Genomic DNA, 14,955 nt, shown 5'->3' with positions numbered 1-14,955 from the left:
CTGCAGCATTTACTAATTGCCATCCAATGTTGCAATTTTTATAATCACTACTTTCCTGTTATCTTTGGAACATGGGATATTGTACCAGCTGTCACCTTCACTTTCAATGGTTTCCCCTCCAAGTTCTCCCTTGGAAAAAATCCTTACCAGTTTGGCACAGTGGTGCATGCCTATCATCCCAGCAGATCAGGAGGCTGGGGCAGGAGGATCATAAGTTCAAAGCCAGCCTCAGCAACATAATGAGGCCCTAAGAAACTTGACAACACCCTTCCTCTAAATAAAAAATAGAAAAAGGACTGGAGTCGTGGCTGAGTGGTTAAGCACTCTGGTACCAAAAAAAGAAAAAAAGAAAAAACCCTTACCAAATGCAGAGTTATAACATATAGCATGCAAGCTTTAAACACTCCACCTGCCACCAGCAAAGGGGTCCTCATTGTAATCTGACCAAGGGGTGATGCAGCCCCAAGATTCTACTTTAAATTCTGTTCCCAAGGATCACTTTATAACCTTTTGTCACAGGCAACCTGATGATGGGCTTTGTCTGAAAAGAAAATCTGTGTATAGGACTGTTATTGGGTATTACACTTAGAAATAACACATCTAAGGAAAAGACCATCAAAATTAGATAGAGGGGGAAGATGAACTGTGATGCAGATTCAAAGATTCAAATTAGACCTCAGCAAGTAACATGAAATACTCTGACGGTGGATTGGCCATTTAGACTTGTTCCAAATTCAGGGCAGGGATCTAAATCTTTAAATCTTGTAGCAACATTGGGAGAAGGTATAATCTTGAGTGAGTCACTGCTCAGAGGACAACCCCTGGGTTGGGGTACAGAAGGAGTCCTCAGAAGCTATCACTCTTTAGGAACTGAATGAATAAATCCTAGAATGAATCCTTTGAGAAGATCTCAGAGACATATCACAATATTTACTGCAGGGATTCTGTCTGTGGATTAGCAAAGGTGATGGAGTTGAAATCATGACAACAGGAAGCTAAGGAATTGTCAGAGTTAGGTGAAAGGAGGTAGTGATTAGCTATGCACTCTTTATATGATCAGTTCATTCCAGATCATGGAACCCCATGCAGCTAAGTAAAACAGGGATCAAATAAATGTTTTCTTTTATTCCAGATACTGGATGCGCATGCACATATATATGCACTCATTGCTTGAAATTATTCACTTTCAATTTTGTAATACAGTTCCTCTCCAAGCAGGCTCAGCGTCATTCATCACAGCACATTTAGAATCAGCTTCTTAAGGAGATTTACTTTAATATCTTTACTGACTTTCCTTTAGTTCAGCAACAGCCCACTAATTCCTTTTTATCCTACCCCAAATGTCCCAAATATTTTCATATTGCCTTAAAATATTTATCTTGGGCTGGCTTCCGATCTTGCTTGATTCATCTCATCTTGCTTCAAGGGGAAATATCCTTTGATGTCAATAGTAAACTACTTTCTTGAAAAGCTACATGTGGTTATTTGAGAAGATAAGAAAAACATCTTGGTCAGATCCCTCAGTTAGGCTGTCAGGTCTTTCATTCTTTTAAATTGACCCCTGGTGAGGAGTTCCTGTTGACCCTGCACAAATAAATATTTTTCTTTTCTTTTCTTTTTTTTTGGGGGGTGTGGGTCACTTGGTTTTATCCTTAAGGGAGTGACTTGATCCCTTGCATGCTGTCTTGCTAGGAGAGAGTTAAATACAAAATAAAGGAATATATTACCTAAATGGAAAGAAAAAGAATTGGATAAGCATGTAAAAGCCAAGAGTACTATTTGTAACAAATAAGTTGCATGAATTAATGTACTTAATATAAAAGTAGTTCTTAAAACCTGTGAAGAAAAGCACAGGCAATCCAACAGTAGCCCTGGGCACATCTTGACAACTCATAAAACATCACCTGTTTTTCATTGTGTGGTGAAATTGATGGGGTATTTTTAAAATTTCTTCTGTGTCTATTTCTGTCCTTTCCAAATTATATAAAATGATCATACATTATTTTAAAACTTTTTGTTGATGGCAAAAAGAATAGTTTGAAAGAACACTCTGGTAAGAATAGGGATGGATTTGGAGGGAGTTGGAAGAAGGGTGAGTCATTCTGTGGAGGAAAGAGTGTCTGAAAAGAGGCAGTGTCTGCAGAAGGAGGAGGAGGATCAAACTCCAGAAATCTTCAGAAAGGAAACAAGACATGATGCTTAACAATATTCTAGATTTGTGTACATGGATTTGAAGTTTGGGGGAAAGGTTATGGATTTATTAGTACTGTTGGTTCCTAAGTTATCCTGTAATGATTCATCTGTACAAGAGATATTAGGATTCCAGAAGGTCATTCTTAGGACTCTGGGAGTTAAGTGATCAAAGAAGCACACAGCAGCTGTGATTATGTCAATGTTTCTTATGAGGTGTTCATAGATGTTTCAAGATGAAGAATTCCCACAACAGGAAATTTTAGAAACATGATATTAACAAACTTGTATTTAGGGCATGGAGTTTCTCAGAGCCTTTAGTATAGTGTAGTGCACATGAATCAGTAATAGTGGTATGTAGTGCACCGCATTTTCCAAAACTGTCTGACAACGGGCTGGTTTTCTCAGAGTATCTCTGGGAGATATGTTCTGTGATACTTATTGGAAACTGAGATTAAATATTTGTAAAACTATTTTAAACACACTGGTTTAGTGAGCTTTTCCACTGCTGTGACTAAATGACCCAACCAGAACAATTGTAGAAGAAGAAAAGTTTATTTGGGGGCTCATGGTTTCACAGGTCTCAACCCACAGACAACAGCAGGCTCCATTCCTCAGGGCTTGAGGGGAGGCAGGACATCATGGCAGAAGAGTGTGGCAGAGGGAAGCAGCTCACATCATGATCAGAAAGAAAATATAAAATATATACCCCATAGCCATGCCCCAATTCTCACTGCCTCCAGCCACACCCTACCACTTCAGTTACCACTCAGTTAATCCCTATCAGGGGAATGATTCACTCATTGGATTAAGGTTCTCATAACCCAGTCATTTCTTCTCTGAACTTTCTTGCATTGTCTCACACATGAACTTTTAGGGGACACCACAACTAAACCATAAACAATGTACTCTGGACTAAAATATATATATATATATGGGGAGAGAGAGAGAGAGAGAGAGAGAGAGAGAGAGAGAGAGAGAGAGAGAGAGAGAGAGAGGGAGAGAGAAGGGGTGGAACAAGAGGAGGGAGAAAACAAGGAAGGAAGGAAGGAAGGAATAGATGATAATAACAAATCTATCATGGTTTATGTCAAGAGAGGTAAGATGGTAAGAAATAAAGCATGGAAACACAGATAAAAGAAAAATGATCAATAATCCAGTAAGGAAGAACATGGGGGGGCAGCCTCCCCCATGGACTTGCCCAATCTAGCATCCGAAAGTCATTTTCTTGCTGTGAGGGTGTATGCATCTGGATATCCCACAAAACCTTAAGATATTCCTACTAAACCTTGAAGTTAGTGTGTAGCAACATTTCCCTTTGTAAATTAATGCTGTTTATACTGCACCCTGAAGTATCTTGCATGATTAAGTCAAGTTGAGCTTGATGAACTTCTGGAGCATCATAAACAGTTCTTGAATTTTTAAAACCGAGTCAAAAGAAGTGCAGTCAATACTCTAAAGTAGTTCATCTCTCCATCCTCTGCCATTACCTTCCACTTTTCCATGGACTTTCTATTAAACTTCAATAATCTCTTGGGGATCAAGCTTTTTCATTTTGATATCACCACCTTATAGAAAAGTGATGGACCCATGATTGGTACTAGAAGAGCACAGACTTTCATTTTTTCATGGAAGGCTGCAGTAAGAATAATTGTAGTTTTTGCCCTTTGAGTCCTGCAACAAAGGGTCCAGCGTTAGATCTGACCATGAAGCATATGGTGCAACCATTCCTTTCAGCCATGGTTCTTCTCTGCTATGTCCCTGAAAGCTGTGCTCCCATGTCTGGATCATACATCAGTCTTGTATGAATTCTAAGTAGATAATGAGGCTATTCTTTGATGCTGAATTTGCTTTTGATTCACCTTCTAATATTCTTCACTTTGCCAACAAATATATGCCACCAACTGTAAGAAGAAGGAAGCTGCATTTGCAGGAAGTTGGCATTTCCAGGTCTTGGTTGAGTCATTGTCTCCAGAATGGTTGATGAATATGGCATTTTTAGGATCCTGTTGTCATCCTTATAATATGAGCTGATTCATGTTTTCTTGGTTTACTTTCTCTTTGTATTCTGTCATGAGAAGAAATGTGATTTGCTCTTTTCAAAATGGAGCATGAATGGCTATTCACATTTAATAGGCTTACCAACACGTATATTCCACTTGGTCAATGTTTCTTGTTTTGAGTGACTGCCCATCCACTCCTCCCCACTGAAGGAGCATGAGGAAAGGAGGGAGTTAGGTAGGTTGGGAATGGACAATGCATCAAATATTAAAAAGCTGAGGTCAAAGCATTACAGTTTATTGCCATCATGTTTCACAGAATATATGAGCCATTAAAATTCCAATATCATACCATATTATTGTGATAAAGGTTGTAATGAGAATAAGGAATGACAACAAATGAATCTGTCCTAATGGCCCTGGTGATAATATGAGAAAGAAAAGGCATAAACAAAGCCTATTGCTCTTATAACATTAAAATGAGAATCTAATGCTCGTGCTTGAAACCCCAGACTCCAGCAATATATTGGAAAGAGTAAAAATAACATCAAGATGATTAATAATGTCATACCTTAGTGGACAATGGGAGGTAATTAATCATTGGCAACACCACAACATGATAACCAGTTATAATCTGTTTTTGCTCGGGCTTAATGTGCCTCTTTCATTGCTTGTGTTGGTAATGCGGTAGTAGGAAGAATTTGTGCTGTATATGCTATGGTTGTTAAGAATTCAATCCATCCTTAGTGTCAGAAGTCTAACTCTGCATATATTAGTGGTACAGTCCTTATATACTTACCTTTCCTGAACCTCAGTTTCCTCATCTGTAACATGAGATAAAGAAGATATCTATTGCAAAGGTTTGCCCTGAAATGAAGAGCACAGACCGTAAGCCCTGAAAACACCAGCAATTATGATTTCCCTTATAATGCCACCACTTTCCCAGCTCAGCAGGCAAATTTCAAGGCAGTTTTATATGAGTAAAGTTTACTTGCGGAAAGGAAAGATTTACTTACCCTTCACTCCAGCATAATCCTGTGAGGTGTCTTCACCTCCCACCTCGTTTGGGAAGATGGAGTTTTTGTTGGCATATCTCACAGTGATTGTCACATGGATAGGTCAGATGGGGTGCTGACAAATTTTCAGAGCTCAGTTGAGAATAATTCCAGGAGAGACAATGTGCTAACCTCCGAGGCTGGGCAGCCTTAGTGGGCAATAAGATCGTCCTACCCTCCAGATTGCCTCTGCCCCGGAGGTGAGAGAAGCTTCTAGTCCTGGCCAGAGCTCTTAGCCTCTCTTGTGCTTTCTGGGGACAGCGACTTCTCCCTTTTCACACTCCTTTCTCCAAATACTGTGAAAGTCACTTAGCTTCTTGGCATGGGAAAACATCACTAATCAAGTGTACAACCAAATTGTTTTTCTCTTAGGTTAAACAGTTGTTCGCTATGTTTGGTTGTGTTTGCCTTTAGCAACTGTTCTGTGATTCTACTGTGCCGAACATATACAGAATCAGAGAAATGAAAAAAAAAATTGTTATTCCAGGGACTCAGAGATCTGGAAACAACCTCCATTATTAATACTTCAAATATGATTCCACCATAGTGGGAAGTAAAGATTTATACCTTTAATATAATATAAGTAAAAAAAAACAAAACAGTAATAGTCTCTTTAACACACATTTGGTATTTTGATATGTCGGCCATCTCTTGTAACAGGATTTTAAGAGTAATACACGTTTATTGTTTTCTCTATTTGAATCTCTGACCCTGGTGCAAGGGGCGAGAGGCAAGGTGTTTATTTGAAAAGTGATTCTGAGACGGGCAGCGGGGGGAGGACTCCAAGTAAACGAGGGACAACAATAAGCAAAGCACTAATGAGTCAGTCACTGCTGTGGGCCACTGGGGCTTAAGCTCACTGGGGACTCTCTGAGATGTATGTTTGCAAATGATCTCACACAGGGAAATATGGATTCTAATCCAGCAATTTATGCCCCTCACCAGGAAAGCATCTCTCTTGAAACATTAACCTCACTAGGAGTTTTGACCTGCCTCGTGCAGGCAAGCACATCCCCACATCAAAGCTTAGAGACAGGAAGCTGTTGGTGTGTACAGTTTAAACTGAAATTGCAGGTGAATCCGGGGTGGGCCAAGCAGATCTAAACAATTTGCAGCATCTGCTACCTTTATAAAAATAAAGAAAACACCATAATTTCACCACACAAAGATCACTACTGCTCATGTTTCTGAGATGCCCTTCCAAGAGCATTTTTGAACAAAATGAGATGGCAAGTGTGATCTTTTTTTAAACTACCCTCCTCCCCACACTAGGACTGACACTACTAAGCAGGTGTGATTCTCAGAAGAAGATTAGAGCAAAAAGCTGGACTTGAACTCTTTCAGTAAATTTCTCTGGCTATTTGAAACAAAGGAGATTTTTGAAAATAGTTACTTATCAAATTATCGGAAGCATGTAAGGAGTGGGTGCCAAGCTTGGCCTTCTAGAATCTCCACAGAAGTGGCCTGCCAGGGGAGCTGCAGTCTGCCTCAATCAGGAAGATGGGGAAATTTGGAAGACACTCCAGGAACTTCAGGAATGTGCCCCACTGGAGGCAATCCAGGGGTCAGGAAGCTGCTAGCATCACAATGGAGTCACACTGCACCTGCTGGATATGCAAGATTCAAAAACAATCAGGCTGGTACTCAACCTCCATCCCCATCAAGCTAGAAATGACAGCATACTTAAGAACAGAGTCTATTGCCATATTTCTCAAAACCTTCAATTTCATCCAACTTCTGTCTTTCAAATCTTCCAGAAATACGTCTGATTGGTAGTTGCCAAATCCCACCTGCAAGGAAGACAGGGAAATGCAGCCTTTAGTCTTACCATTTTGAAGTATAGGAAACTGCACCAGAAGGACATTCAAGGGACTCAAGAGTAAGTGAACCCACAGTGTCCTTCACAGTTATTTCTCCTTCAAAGTAAATGCATCTGTATTCATTCAACCACACTCTTTTAATCATATTAATGATCAAAGACTTAAGTGCAGCCAGCATGAAGTCTTAGGGCAATGTAAAGTTAATTGGCCCCTAAGTTGATCAAAACTGTAACTTTAGAATCACTAATGACACTAAACATATTCATATACTTTAGTATTAACAACCTAATTTTAAATCCATAGATCTAGGCTTGAAGAATTCAACTAAAATGAATTCATTTAAAAATAATATCCAGGAGCATATTTGAGGAATTAGGAAGGAAGACGAACTTCCCAGAAGACTAGAGAGATGGGCCAATATTTTATCTCTTTTAAAAATGTAAAGAGGCTGGATTTTGGGAATTAGCTCCTGAATGTCCCCCTCCCCATTTTTGCAAGAAATAACAGAGTTGAAGTTCAGCTTAGTTACATGAGGAAAGGGGTGCTATCAGGTATTCTCTCATCTCTGTCACTAGATCTGTCTTGTCTCTCAACTCTGCCTCTGTCTGTGCACCTGTGTAAGATTCATATTCTCTTTTCTGTCAAAGTTAAATCCTATAGTCTGAATGTCCTGATATTTAAATGTGAGCCATTTTAAGTTACAAAAACATATGGCTAAAATATAGCTATTCTGAGGTCTCTTTCCTGTATATCATATATCTACATATGGGCAGGAATGTAGACTCTGCTACCTTGTCACAAGACCCAACTATGATCCTTCTTTGTCCTCAGGCTTCCAATCATAATGCATATAGTGTGCTAAGTGATCCAGTCGTAAGTGTAGCCCTTCCTCTTGCCCTCCCCAATTTTAATCTAGCCAATTGGGCAGATTGTAACCTCAAGTTCTTCCTATCAGAGCAAGGGGCAGCGCTGTGTTAGGGATATCTGAGATGAACTGCCTTACTAAGTATGCTTACTTGCCCAGTTTTCTTTGGAAGGACAAGTCTGCCAGCAGAGCTACTTCAGAGCATGCATCTGATTTCTCATGGCACCCAGATATTTCTAACACCTGCTTTGTTTCTCTCACCTGATTAATTTGCCAGAGCTGTCATAATAAATTACCACAAATGTAAAACACTAAGACTATGCTGGCCGTGATGGCACACACTGTAATCCCAGTGACTTCGGAGGCTGAGGCAGGAAGATCGAAAGTTTAAGGCCAGCCTTGGCAATTTAGCCTAAGCAATTTAGCAAGACCCTGTCTCAAAATAAAATATAAAAAGGGATGGGGCTCAATCCTTACTACCAATACACACACACACACACACACACACACACACACACACACACAAATTTTATTCCCTCCCTGTTTTCAAAGCCAGATATCTGGGGTGTAGGCCTTAGAAATGGTAGATCCTTCTGGAGGTTTTTAGGGGAAAACCATCCCATGCCCCTCTCTTGGTTTGTGATAGGTCACTCCTTAGTTTAGGGATGCATTGCTCTAATCTCTGTCTCTGTCTTCATGTCATGTTTTCTTTCCTTATTTTCTAAAAACATTTCTTACTGGATTTAGTGCCAAATCTACCCCATAATGTTCTCATCTCTCAGGGTTCTTAACTTCGTTTTATCTGCAAAGACCCATTTACTGAATAAGATCATATTCATGGTTGTGAGTGGACATATCTTTTGGGGGGAACCTCCATTCAAATCACTATATCTCTAATAACTGGTTTTCTAGGTATGATCATGGAATTTTATTCCATGAAACTTGAATTAACATATGATTCCTTGGTAATCATAGTCAAAACCAATACTCTGCAACCCAAGAACTGGTATCCCTATATTTACATGATTCAGTGTCGCAAGGGGGCAAAATTGCGACATATGCAGTCGAGGTGAAACATAAAGAATGTCCATGCGCTTCTGACCCTTTCAATGCTTTATTCACTCAAATTACTCAATACAATTTCACTCTATAGGTTCTTAATCAAGAAAACAACAATCCTTAATGCTAGGCACTGCAATAGACATAATCAATTTACAGCACACAATTCTAGATTAATTCTAAGCACTGCAAAATACACTTAATCACAATAGGCTAATGACAGACATTTCCTCTGCATGTTAAGTTCAAAAGTCTTAAGTCTTAGGCTTTATGTCCAGCAGATGCACACTCATTTAGACCGCCGTGATCAGGTCTGGAACCAAGGCAGGCTTTTCCTGGCATGGAGTGGACTGCCGCAGTCTGGCTGGGCACAATTCAGGAGCCACTTGTCAAAAGAAACTAACTTTATTTTTAGAACCACGCAAGAGAAACAAAACAGCTCCTCAGGAAAAAACCCTCAGAGCCCAACTGCCACCACCGGCTTCCCACAAGCCACACACCCCAACAACCTCTTCCTCCCACAATCCTCCTGCTCTTGAGGCCGATTGGCTGGGTCGCATGGGCAGAGCCAAAAAAGTCCCCCAATGAGCAGCTTCGTGGTCTGAAAGGGCAGGGAAACAGCCCAATGAGCATCACCACAGAGGAGCCAATCAGCTAGATGTTGCTGGGGCCGCTGTGAGCCAATCATCAGCTGGCAGTCTGAAAGTTTGCTGGGGCCCCTTCAGCTCATCAGCTGGCAGTCTGAAAGTTTGCTGGGGCCCCTTCAGCTCATCAGCTGGCAGTCTGAAAGTTTGCTGGGGCCCCTTCGGCTGTGGCTCTCAACAGTGGACAATCGGTTGAGGAAAGGTTAGTAGGGAGAAGTGGCGGCTCTCACCAAGGTCCAGAGGAGGCGGTAGAATTTGAGAGTGGTGAGGATCACACAGAGGCTCAGGAAACTATGACAAGTCAGGTCCTCATCAGGAAACTATGACAAGTCAGGTCCTCATCAGGCTCTCCAGCTCGAGTGCATCCTTGTTTCGGCTGGCTGAATCCCTGTTCATTTGCTCTATTATTATACTAAATTTGGGGGGGGGGGTTGACCCTCCTTTCAGTCCTTATCAGCTACCACTGGATTTCTCCAGGACATAATTTACCCTGGGGTCAGAAATATCTGGTCAGGTGGTCTCCACCCTGATCTTCTCGCCTTTCCCTCTTATCAGATGAGGACAGCCAGCCAGGGGCTTCACTCTGTTTATCAGGGTGAGGGGAATTAACTTGTTTGAGGCCACATCAGAGGGCCTGTGGGTGTGCCTAGTGAAACTGCAGGTTTCAAACTGGAGTTTTTAAAATAAAGTTGCTTAGTCTCAGGCCTAAGGCCATCCTAACATTCAATCAGTAACCTCATTTGCTAGAACTCTACAGTAATTAGTTGTCGTGGGACAGATGAGACTGGACACTGATGATTTAGCAGGAAGCAGGTTTATTAAGTGCAGCCAGGTTCAGAAGGGGGGCTTTTGCCATAGTTCATCAATCCCTCTGAACCCCGAGTTCAGAAAGTTTCAGAACTTTATGCCCAGTGTGTAGGGGGTGGGGCTCAGAGGCTCACAATCTGCAAAGTCCACACAAAAGCAGATTTTTCCAATGTTTTGAGCACTGAACCCAGGCCTGGGTACAAAAATGCAAATACCTCTGGGAGGCCATGGGTTAGTCTTTCTGATCACACCTGAAAATTCTGTTGCAGAAATTTTTACTGATAGTCTAAGAACAGTTATGGTGAGAGTCTCTGGAGAAGCTTAATTAAGATTTTCTGTGTAGGAGGGGGTGCCCTTACATAGTCATCTTTAATTTAGTACAATCTCAATGAGAAGACCAATTCATTTTTCTGAAATCACTTAACTTTTTCTAATGTTATTTTATAAACTTTTTTTACCATGGAAAATTTCCAACATAAACAATAGTAAAAGGGGTATACTTACCACTCAGCTTCAAAAATTATGAACCAAATTTCTTTCATTTTTGCTTCACAGCATTAGAACATTTTATAGCCAATCCCATTCATCACAAAACTTAATATGTAAATAATTCAGTATGTATTTCTAAGAGATGAGGCTCTTTATAAAAACCATAAACACATCATCACACTTAAAAGTAACAGTTCCTTAGAATTATCTAATTGAATAAGAATAGATAGTCCACTGTCGGGCAGTAAGGGTAATGGGACCATAAAGGTTTTTTTTCAAGTGTAAAGACCATGAAGCTAACCAATGGGAACACTCCAGCCAACTCCTCTGTCCCAAACGTGGAAAATGGAAGTGGGGGTGAAGCTGCATGGAAATGATAGGAAGGATTAAAACTCAAAAGGCTAAAGGGCACAGGCAACATTCCCTATGGTACTTTTTCAATGCCTGTTTAACATAGTGTTTGACCAATGGCTTTGGTACTTTTCAAACAATTCTAGATTATGGATATGGATTTTATTCTTCAAATTTATGAGACAAGAACCCAGAAAGAAATTGGTGAAGCAGAAAATCTACTGTCATCTCAAACTCCAGTTTCATAATGACTGGCGGCTCGGTTATTTTGTGCCCAGCCAGACTGTGGCAAGTCCTTGCTTAAGTACCCTTTTCTTTTCTTTTAATATTTGAAACAGGATCTAAACAAGGTCCACATATGACAGTTGGTTGGTATTTCTCTTAAGTTTCTTTCAACTTGTAAAAGTTCCCATTTGTTTTTACTCTTGCCATTTATTTATGGATGGGATGAGACTGTTTTACAGCATATCCTCACAGTCTGGATTTTAGTGTGGTGTCTTTTGCTATGTTCCTCTATCCTTGAATTTCCTTTACAGGAGTAACTAAATATTGTAGCAATGAATAATGAAGAATGATTAATTAAATTTTTTTCTTTCCAAGGTAGCAAGATAATACAGGCTAATTTTGTATACTTCCTGCCCATTCTCAATAGCAGTTAAAATTGACAAAAATATCTGAGATAAACAATAAAAATGTGAAAAATCTAATGAACAGAATTTAAAACACTCCTAAGTGTTCTAAATGGAAAAATATCTATGTCGATTTGTAAGGATGGCCTTAGCCTAAGCAACTCCATTTTAAAACTCCATCTTAAAATAAACCTGCAGTCTCACCAGGCAAGGCCACAGAGCCCTCTGATATGTCACCGGGCATAGCCTGATAAAACAAGTCACTTTCCACAATCCTAATAAGAGTCAAGGTGAAGTCACCCGTCATTTGTCATAACCCTGATAAGAGCCAGAAGGGTAATATTAGGGCAGAAACTGCCAGACCATATGTCCTCTCTAAGATGTAAGATGTCACTAAGAAACCTGGTAACAGCTGATAGGTGTTGAGAGCCACAACCAAGTCAAGAAGGCGCCTGGCATTTTGCCAGGGGGAGTAGTTTGTGAGGCAACGCCAGCGAGCCATTAAGATGATGAGGATTCCTTAATGACTGACTGCTGTATCTAATGATGTTAATTAAGTTAAGCTGTGTATAATTATTAAGATGATGAGGATTCCTTAATGACTGATTGCTGTAACTGGATGATGCTAAATTGAAACAAGCTGTGAATTCAGTTAGGTATATATACCTCTGCTGTCCGGCAATAAGGGGGCTCCTGCTACCTTGGGTGCCCGCTACTTTTGAGGTCTTGCTCAGTTCCCGTTGAGTTCACTCACAATAAAGTAGTTCCTGCTTGAACCTTCAAGTTGCTTGTCACCTCCCGGTTATTTGTGCCCAGCCAGACTGTGGCAGATAGGGACCAAAGGAGGTGCAGAAGCCCCCAAATTTACTATACACAATGGAACAAATGAAAAGACATTCAAGCCAGCCAATACCGAGGCCCACATGCTGGAGAGCCTGAGAGGACCTGGACTGACATCCCAACTCTTCTCATCATCTGCCTGATCCTCTGCATCATCCTCACTGCTCTCAAACTCCTACAGTCACGTGTTGACCCTGGTGATAACAGCAACTTCTCCTTAGGACCCTCTCCTCAGCCAGCCATCAACTCCATACCAGGAGAAGCCTCCATTGGTTTCTGACTTGATCGCTGTGGTCTGAGTGAGTGTGCAAACGCTGGACTTAAGATGGAAGACTTAAGACTTTGAATCCAGCACTTAAGCTTAGCATGCAGAGGGAAGGTCTGTAATAGGTCTGTCATGATTAAGTGTGTTTGCAGTGCTTAGAGTTAACTTAGAATTGTTTGCTTTGAATTGATTATGTCTATTGCAATGCTCAGCATTAAGGATTGCCATTTCTTGATTAAGAACCTAGAGAGTGAAATTGGATTGAGTGATTTTGAGTGAATAAAGCATTAAAAAGGACATAGCATGTGGACATTCTTTATTTCCCTCCTCGACTGCATAAGTTGCATCTTTGCCCATCACGACACTTTCATATAGATATGAATGGAAAGACATACCATATTCTTGGATAAGCAGATCCAATATCATAGTTCAGCTTCAAGTAGCTCTTAAGTAATCTGTAATCTCTAATTAGTACTCATATCTCAATGAAAACTCAAAGCTATTTTTCTGACACCAGACAAACAGATCCTAAGTTTATCTGGAAAAAAGTAAGCAAGAAAAGTCAGGAAGGACTGAGGTTGTGGCACAACGGTAGAGTACTCACCTAGCGTGTGTGTGAGGGCCTGGGTTGGATCCTCAGCACCACACAAAAATAAATAAAGATATTGTGTCCAGATAAAAAATAAATATTAAAAAATGCTTGTAAAAAAAGAAAGAAAAGAAAAGCCAGGGGGAAAAAAATCTTCAAAATCCAAGAGTAATAATGGAGCACAAGCTTAAATAAATAATAAAATATACCACAAGGTTTATGAAATAAAACATTATGACATGGGCATATAATAGAATATAGAATAGTAAGTTCTTCAGGTGGGGATACAGCTCAGTGGTGGAACATTTGCAGGTTCAAGACCTTAGATTCAGTCCTTAGCCCTTCAATAATAAAAAAAAAGTTCCTAAAGAAATCCCCAAATCTACTGAAATCCAACATATGATGAAGGTAGCATCTCAAGTTAATAGGCTTGAGATGGACTTTTTTATATATAAATAATGTTGGGGTGATTAAGTATCTATTTAGAACAAAGGTAAAGCTGAATATATACCTTGCATTACTAACAAGGATCCACTCTAAATTGATTGAATATATAGATGGAAAAATGAACCTAAAAAAGAAGTAGAAGAAAACTAAGTCCATTTCTTTAAAACCTTAGAGCTATAAATTTGATCCAAAACTCAGAGACCATGTCAAAGCAGATAAAAAATATGACTCGATAAAAGTCAAAAACTTTGCGAGAGAAAAGAAAAAGAAAACCCAATCCAAGGGGAAATATGAATGGTAAATTGTGACAATTAACGGTCAACTTATATCACAAATGGCTAATGTCTCTAATGTACAAAGCAATCCCAGAAATTGAGATAAAATGACTATTAACCTAATAAATTAATCATCAAAAGATATGAACAAATAATTCACCAGAAAAGAAATACAAATGATTCTTAAACATATGATATTATGCTCAACTTCTTTCATAAAAAGAAAAATGCAAATCAAAACTAGACTGATAAATAATTTCTCATCTGTCAGATTGGCCAAAGCCCCAAACAATGAAACTCTACTCTGTTGAGCTGAAGGAAAACAGACCCTCTCTGCATTCTAAGGAGAGTTGCAAAATGGTACAATCTTTAGAGGGGGTATCTGGCAACATTTAATAACAATTAAGCATGCATTTCATTGACTCAGTAATTTTGCTTTCAGAATTCTATTCTACCAATTCACAGGCATGAAAAGACATATGTGCAGGTTTTTGTACCATATTGTTTAGAAATAACACCAAGTCCAGCAAAGGGATTTAAAAAAAAAAAAAACACATACAATAAAATACTTACTGTAAATCTGTCAAAAAAAGATGTTCTCAATACACTGACTTTAAGAAATCTCTATCA

This window comes from Callospermophilus lateralis, chromosome 12, assembly GCF_048772815.1.
Source record: "Callospermophilus lateralis isolate mCalLat2 chromosome 12, mCalLat2.hap1, whole genome shotgun sequence".
NCBI classification, from domain to species: domain Eukaryota; kingdom Metazoa; phylum Chordata; class Mammalia; order Rodentia; family Sciuridae; genus Callospermophilus; species Callospermophilus lateralis.
Note: the sequence above shows the minus strand (reverse complement) of the source record.